General features: G+C 46.2%; 1 pseudogene; it reads left to right on the forward strand.

Annotated features, from left to right (window-relative positions):
* The window catches only part of LOC112076159 (receptor-type tyrosine-protein phosphatase beta-like), a 30,325-nt pseudogene extending 22,587 nt beyond the window's left edge, over window positions 1-7,738 (forward strand).
* Window positions 7,739-8,563: the final 825 nt, after the last annotated feature.

The following is an 8,563-nucleotide window of genomic DNA, read 5'->3' on the forward strand; positions in this document are numbered from 1 at the left end:
GGAGAGAGATTAATATAATGAACAAAATGAAATACCCAGACTGTGCCTTTAACTGGTCTTCTTCTTCTTCTCTGTCCAGTCCCAGGTAAAGTGTCCCAGCTCTCTATGGTGGCGCTGGATGACTCCAACTCTGTGAAGGTGATGTGGGCTCCCCTGGTGGAGATGGGATAAGTACAGGGTGCTGCTGTTAAATGGGACCCAGACTCTGGATAACAGGACCGTGGAGAAAGGGTGTGGTGGAGTACACCTTCTCTGGCCTGGACTGGTCCCTGGAGGACCTACAGGGCTGGGGTCATGGTGGAAAGCACCGGGGAGCAAGGCACTGTGGAGTACTGCCCAAGAGGAATAGGTAGGCTACACACCAACAGCACAGAGTAGGAGAAAGATACTGGCGTCAGTAAGAATGACAAGAGAACTCATGACATCATCATGACTCTTCATCTCATTGATCTCTCCATTTCTGCAAACCTTCTGTCTCCCTTCTCTCTTTCCCTTAATCCACCCCGCCCCCTGTCTCGCTCTCTCTCTCTCTCTTTCCTTACTCTAACCCACCCTCACTCTCTCTCATGCTCTCTGTCTCTCTCTCTCTCCCTTACTCTAACCCGCCCTTCTCTCTCCTCTCTCTCTCTCCTCTCTTCTCTCTCTCTCCTCTCTCTCTCTCTCTCTCTTTCTCCCTCCTGTCTCTCTCCCAGCTCCTAAGCCCGTCTCAGAGCTCCATATCCGCCACGCTGACGAGACCTCCCTCAGCGCCCTGTGGAGTCACGCCCCCAACTCAGCCAGGGACGGCTACGCCGTGGAGCTCCGCCATGGCAACGCCACGGTTGCCACGAGAGACCTGACCCGTGACATGAGGGAGTGCACCTTCAACTGCTCATGCCCGGACGCGTGTTCACCATCACCGTGACAACCAAGAGCGGGGAGCTCAACAGCTCTGTGTCGGTGCTAGGGAGGACAGGTGAGAGGGTTGCTATAGCACCTGTATGGACATGTATTCACACACACTAAAACAGAGGGATTGTCCCTTTGTAGCTGAGGTCATCTCTATGGTAACGCTGTATTTATCCAATCAGAGGGACTCAATGATACTGTCCCTTTGTAGCTGAGGTCATCTCTATGGTAACGCTGTATTTATCCAATCAGAGGGACTCAATGATACTGTCCCTTTGTAGCTGAGGTCATCTCTATGGTAACACTGTATTTATCCAATCAGAGGGACTCAATGATACTGTCCCTTTGTAGCTGAGGTCATCTCTATGGTAACACTGTATTTATCCAATCAGAGGGACTCAATGATACTGTCCCTTTGTAGCTGAGGTCATCTCTATAGTAACACTGTATTTATCCAATCAGAGGACTCAATGATACTGTCCCTTTGTAGCTGAGGTCATCTCTATGGTAACCTGTATTTATCCAATCAGAGGGACTCAATGATACTGTCCCTTTGTAGCTGAGGTCATCTCTAAGTAACACTGTATTTATCCAATCAGAGGGACTCAATGATACTGTCCCTTTGTAGCTGAGGTCATCTCTATGGTAACCTGTATTTATCCAATCAGAGGGACTGTCCCTTTGTAGCTGAGGTCATCTCTATGGTAACACTGTATTTATCCAATCAGAGGGACTGTCCCTTTGTAGCTGAGGTCATCTCTATGGTAACGCTGTATTTATCCAATCAGACTTTGAGGCAGCATGTACAGAGATGTTTTAACTTTGTCTCAGTTTATTTTCTTCACAAAATGGAGTCTTCAGATGAAGCCTAACACACAAGGGTAATGATGAGCCTGCTGAGATAAAATAAAAGCTTTATTTACAAATGGAGACTGACAGTAACTGAGCCTGTGTGTCTGCAGTACCTATGGAGGTGAGGCGTGTCCACCTGAGCAACCAGGGCCACGTGGACAGCTTACAGGCCAGCTGGGAGCTCCCCCCTGGAGACCTGGACTACTGCAGCCTGGAGGTCCTCYACAACAACCAGGCAGTGCAGAACCACACCGTCCCAGCCAACACCACCTCTCTGCAGCTCAGAGACCTCCGGCCTGGTGCCTCCTACAGGCTGCTGGTCAGTACTGTCAGTGGTGGGATGGTGTCGAAGCAGGYCGTGGCTGAGGGACGCACTGGTAAGTTAAATATTAGGAACAGTCCATCTTTATGCAGTTACTCAAATGTATCGTCCACATTAACCTCAACTGACCGACACGTGAGCCAGGCGTTTSTTTTTGGGGGTTGTTGTGTATGTTCTTCCTGGTAGTCTTGTCCGTTACGGCTGTTTATGTGTGTATGTAATATAGTGAAGGCCTGGCGTGCTTTATTCTATGCTTAGAGATGTGTTGTTTAAGGGTAGGTGTCTGACAATCGGAAGTAAATCACTCATTGTTATAGTGATTGTTAATAACCAACATTAATTATAAGATACAATCTCAGAGAGAGAAACATAATATTGTTTTCCAAAACAAAAGAGAATGTCTAGAATGTTCAGGAAGCTTTGTGTCAACTACAACAACAAAAACCTCTCCAAGGTCCCGTTCAAAGACTTCCTTGTCCGTTCTCAATTGTCTTCCCCAGGAAAGTTCTGGCTATTTTTGGGTCCCACCACTTCCTCCTTTTAATTAACTTCAGAGTCCGGGGGTCAAAGGGTTGATGAAAACAAACACCACTTTCAGATAACATTCAGACAACTTTCGGCTGACTTTCAACTAACGGGATAGTAACAAAGGACACTTGAACTAAACCTTTCCCGTCACACTGGGTATCTGAATGTCACGTTAAAGGCCACATTTAATTTAAGTCAGTCTATTCAATTTAAATCATCAGTGGTGTGTTGAGGAGTAATTCATGTCAAACAACATGAACGCCAGACTCTTTAGCTCAGCAGGCAACACAGTTTTGAGGTCGAAAGATTTTCAACAGCAATCGACCTCACAACCGGTTTTGTCCTTCTGTCCCTTCTGAGTGACAGCTGTGGTCGGAGAGGTTACGGCAGTAACAATGGTCGTCCAGACTTCTATCTCTAACATGTGTGTCTCTGTGTCCTCTCTGTCGATGACCGGTCTCTGCCCCCCCCCCCACCCTCTTTCTCTCCTCAGTACCGCTGCGGTCGGAGAAGTTAGGATCGTAACAACGGTCGTCCCAGACTTCCTGGGGGTGTCGTGGCAGCCAGCGTTCGGAGATGTGATAGTTACCTGGTTCTACTGAAGGACCGCGACAGGACCGTACACAACCTGGTGGTTTCTAAGGCAAGCCCAGAGTGTGTGTTTAACTCCCTCAAGTCAGGGAGGCTGTACACCGTCTCCATAGCAACCGCCAGCGGCAGCTTCCAGAACAACACGGTGGTGACGGCTCGTACACGTAGGTTACACACACACACACACACACACATGCACACGCACGCAAGCATTACAAACCAACACACACACATGCACGCACGCAAGAAATACAAACCAACACACAACACACATGCCAACACGCCAGCATTACAACCAACACACACACATGCACGCACGCAAGAAATACAAACCAACACACACAACACATGCACGCACGCCAGCATTACAATCCAACACACACACATGCACGCACGCAAGCATTACAAACCAACACACACACACACATGCACGCACCGTCTCTTGGGCCCCTCATCTTAATCACCATCTATCACTCTGTTTTACAGTGCATTCTGAAAGTATTCAGACCCCTTGACCTTTTTACACATTTTGTTACGTTACAGACCTTATTCTAAAATGGATTAAATAACATTTACTCACATCAATCTACGTCAATACCCCATAATGACAAGAGCAAAAACAGTTTTTGTTAAAAATAAAAAAACAGAAACACCTTATTAACATAAGTATTCAGACCCTTTGCTGTGAGACTCGAAATTGAGCTCAGGTGCATCCTGTTTCCATTGATCATCCTTGAGATGTTTCTACAACTTGATTGGAGTCCACCTGTGGTAAATCATTGATTGGACATGATTTGGAAAGGCTCATTGGCTTGAAATCCAAGCGTCATGTCTGGAGGAAACCTGGAACCATCCCTACGGTGAAGCATGGTGGGGCAGCATCATGCTGTGGGGATGTTTTTCAGTGGCAGGGACTGGGAGACTAGTCAGGATCGAGACAAAGATGAACGGAGCAAAGTACAGAGAGATCCTTGATGAAAACCTGCTCCAGAGTGCTCAGGACCTCAGATTGGGGCGAAGGTTCACCTTCCAACAGGAGAACAACCATAAGCACAAACCTAAGACAACACAGGAGCGGCTTCGGACAAGTCTCTGAATGTCCTTGAGTGTCCCAGCCAGAGCCAGACTTGAACCCGATCGGACAACTCTGGAGAGACCTGAAAATAGCTGTGCAGCGATGCTCCTCGCCCAATCTGACAGAGTTTGAGAGGATCTGCAGAGAAGAATGGGAGAAATTCCCCAAATACAGATGTGCCAAGCTTGTAGCGTCATACCAAGAGGACTCAAGGCTGTAATTGCTGCCAAAGGTACTTCAACAAAGTACTGAGTAAAGGGTCTGAATACTTATGGAAATGTGTAATTCAGTTGTACATTTTTTTATAAATTACCAAAATTTCTAAAAATCTGTTTTTGCTTTGCCATTATGGGGTATTGTGATGTATTTGGGTATTGTGATGTCATTATGGGGTATTGTGATGTCATTATGGGGTATTGGTATGTCATTATGGGGTATTGTGATGTCATTATGGGGTATTGTGTGTAGATTGATGTGGGGGGAAAAAATATTCATTCCATTTTAGAATAAGGCTGTAACGTAACAAAATGTGGGAAAAAGTAGGGTCTGAATCTTTCTGAATCACTGTATATAGTTACATGGATGATGTGTCAATAAGATTTTTTTTCTGGTGGTCTAGGAGACAAATTGTTCATTGGTAGACATTTGGAGGAAAATCTTTTTGGAGAAAATGTGTATCTCTTAAATAACACCAGTGTTGTGTTTTAATGAAAAACACCCCACATCCTACTTGACCTCTTGACCTCATGACATCTCTTCTACCCCTCTCTCTACCCAGAACCCTCCAGTGTCCAGAACCCCAACGCCATCCACTCTGCCAGGGACGACTTCCTGAAAGTCTACTGGCGTCATGCGTCCGGAGACTTGGACCGTTACGAGGTGGTCATTAAGTACAACAACACGGTGGTCCAGAACCAGACGGTGGCTCGGTCGCAGAACGACTGTGTGTTCAGCTCCCTGGTCCCTGGGAGGCTTTATACGGTCACTGTCAGCACCTGGAGCGGAGAGTACCAGTCCACTGTTTCTACTGACGGGAGACATGTGAGTCTATTACTACAGGCTAGGATTCTGTGTGTGTTGCTACTGCAGTGTTGGTAGAAGGTTCAGTAAAAGGCTGTACTACTGAGTGTTCTGTGTGGACAAGTCCATGGAAAACCATACACAAACTTATTTGGAAGAATTTGTAGGTGTGAAATCTAGAATTCAGCACATGGGAATTGTACCTACGATCACAGTCAGTTAAATTTCAGTAACATTTTGGCAGCGCAAAGTTAACCTTAAACTATTGGGTATTATGGGTCAAATTCCCCTCAGCCAATGAAACCAATGAGCCCTTTAGTGTTCTGTGAATAGTTTAGATCTTTAAATAAAGTTATATTTGACTGTCTCCATAGTCCCCTCTGCGGTGCGGAGCCTGGCCCTGGGTGACAGTGGTACAGGTGATCTGGTGGTCACATGGTCTCCAGCGCTGGGGGACGTTGATCACTACGAGGTCCAGATTCTCTTCAACGACACGCGGGTTTACCCGCCCGTAACCCTGGGCAACGAGGCCCGTGACCACCGCCTGGCCTCGCTCACCCCGGGACGCCTGTACAAGATCGTGGTGTCCACCTTCAGCGGACCCAACCAGAGACCGCAGTTCATCGAGGGCAGGACAGGTCAGTGGGGAAACAGAGTGGGCAGCTGCCCGGGTTGGTTTTCCAAATAACCTCACATTGCATTTCATAGCATTTCTGTCACAGGTATTTCAGGTAAAACAACAGTATAACCTTTTGTTATCACTTCATTCTGTACAACATCATCTAAAGATTTTAAAATAAAAAACACCACATTGTTTTTCGGCCAGTCTTTTAACTTATTTTTATATAAGTGATCCACATTGTGACTGCCACATTCTGACCCATCTCCATTCTCCCCCCCCTTCACTCCTGTCTCTCTGCCTTCTCTCTCAACCCCCCCAGTCCCCAGCCAGGTGAGGAACCTCCATGCCCGGCCAGGTGACCAGGCTGCCAGCCTGAGGGTGTTCTGGACCCCTGGTGATGGGGACGTGGACATGTACACCGTGTCCCTATCCCAGGGAGGACACCTTCTGGAGACCAGACCTGTCCCCAAACACGTCACTGAGCTGGACTTTCAGGGTCTGGTACCAGGACAGCTGTACTGGGTCGAGGTTCAGTCCCTGAGTGGAAACTGAGTCAATCATTTCATACTGACTTTACTGGTACGAACAGGTGAGAAGGAGGAGGCGAGGGATGGCAGGGAGGGAGGATGCAGGGAGGGAGGGAGGGAGGGGAATAGGAAAGAGAGGGGGGAGGCTGAGGGAATAGGATGAGAGAGGGGAATAGGAGCGGGAGGAGGAGGGGAGGGAGGGAGGGAGAGGGAGTGGGGAATAGAGAGAGAGGGGAATAGGAGCGGGAGGGAGGGAGGGAGGAGGGAGGAGGGAGGGGAGGGAGGGAGGAGGGACAGCTCAGTCCTGAGTGGGACACGTAAATAACAGCATGATACTTGGATAACAGGTGAGAGGGATGCTCAGAATATACTGTATGATAACAAATAGCTTGGACTGGACCATTAAGACACACAGGGCTTTGGCTTGAATATAAGCAGAACAACAGCTGTCATTTCATCAACAGTTGTATTTGTCATCATTATCATCAACAGTTGTCATGTCATCATGCCATCTTCATGGATAAAGTCCACATTCTAAAATAATTTGAAACTGATTCTCTTCAGAACAGTTCAAGAATACTACAATATAACCTCCCAGCCATGGGTGATATCTAACCTCTCCCTGTGTTCTGTCCAGTCCCCTCCCAGCCCATGAGGTGATGTCTAAGTCCCTCCAACCCTGTGTCTGTCCAGTCCCTCCCAGCCATGGGTGATGTCTAACCTCTCCACTGGGATCTGTCCAGTCCCTCCCAGCCATGGGTGATGTCTAACCTCTTCCCTGTGTCTGTCCAGTCCCCTCCAGCCATGTGGTGATGTCACCGTTCTCCCTGTGTCTTTGTCTCCGTGTCTCCTCTTCCAGAGTTGGACAGCGCGTCCAGGCAGACAGTGACCACACCACCCCACAGTCTAACTATCTACTGTCTGATCTCCATGAACATAACAACATCTTCTTCTTCTTCTCTCTCTCTTTCTCTCTCTCTCTCTCTCTCTCTCTGTCTCTCTGTCTCGTCTCTCTCTGTCTCTCCTCTCTCTCTCTCTCTCTCTCTCCAGTCCCATCCACAGGACAGCGCTCCAGGCAGACAGTGACCACACCACCCACAGTCTAACAGTGACCTGGAGACTCCAGTGGGATGTGACGAGGGTATAAGATCCAGGCTCCTGGATGATGGAGTGGACTTAGTCTCTAAATTTCCATGCCCCAGGGCTCCACCAGGCACCTCTTCGATCAGCTCACCCTGGGAAGTGTACCGGTTCGGGTCGTATCGTCAGTGGAGGGATCTATGGCAAGGAGGCCGTGGCTGAGGGACAAACACGTAAGAAGCACCACTTTATCTTATCAGAGACATTCATTATTACTGTATCAGAGATTATTCTTATTATGATCAGAGAACATTCATTATACTGTATCCAAGATTCATTATTACTGTATTCAAGATGATATTCATTATTACTGTATCAGGACGATATTCATTATTACTGTATCAGAGATATCATTATAACTGTATCAGAGAATTCATTATTACTGTATCAGAGACATTCATTATTACGTGTATCAGAGACATTCATTATTACTGTATCAGAGAATTCATTATTACTGTATCAGATATTTCAGATATATTACTGGTATCGAGATATTCATTATTATCTGTATCAGAGATATTCATTGATTACTGTTATCAGAGAATTCATTATTACTGTATCAGAGACATTTCATTATTTACTGTATCAGAGATATTCATTATTACTGTATTTCAGTAGGAGTATTCATTATACTGTATCAGATGATTATTCAGTATTTACTGTATCAGAGATATTCGAATTAGTACGTGGATCAGAATGATATTCATATATTACTGTATCGAAGATATTCTTATTCACTTGTATCAGAGATATTCTTATTTAACTGTATCCAGAGAATTTCATTATTACGCTATCAGAGATCTATTTATTTTTACACTCGCTATCAGAGATATTCATTATTACTGTTATCTAGAGATATTCATCATTACGATGTATTCCAGAGAATTCATTATTTGTATCAGAGACATTCCATTATTACTGTTCAGAGACATGTCACTATATACTGTATCAGAATATTCATATTCTGTTCAGAGTTTCATTTATTACGTAATCTCTTG

The sequence above is a fragment of the Salvelinus sp. IW2-2015 genome, unplaced genomic scaffold, assembly GCF_002910315.2.
Source record: "Salvelinus sp. IW2-2015 unplaced genomic scaffold, ASM291031v2 Un_scaffold3602, whole genome shotgun sequence".
Lineage (NCBI taxonomy): Eukaryota > Metazoa > Chordata > Actinopteri > Salmoniformes > Salmonidae > Salvelinus > Salvelinus sp. IW2-2015.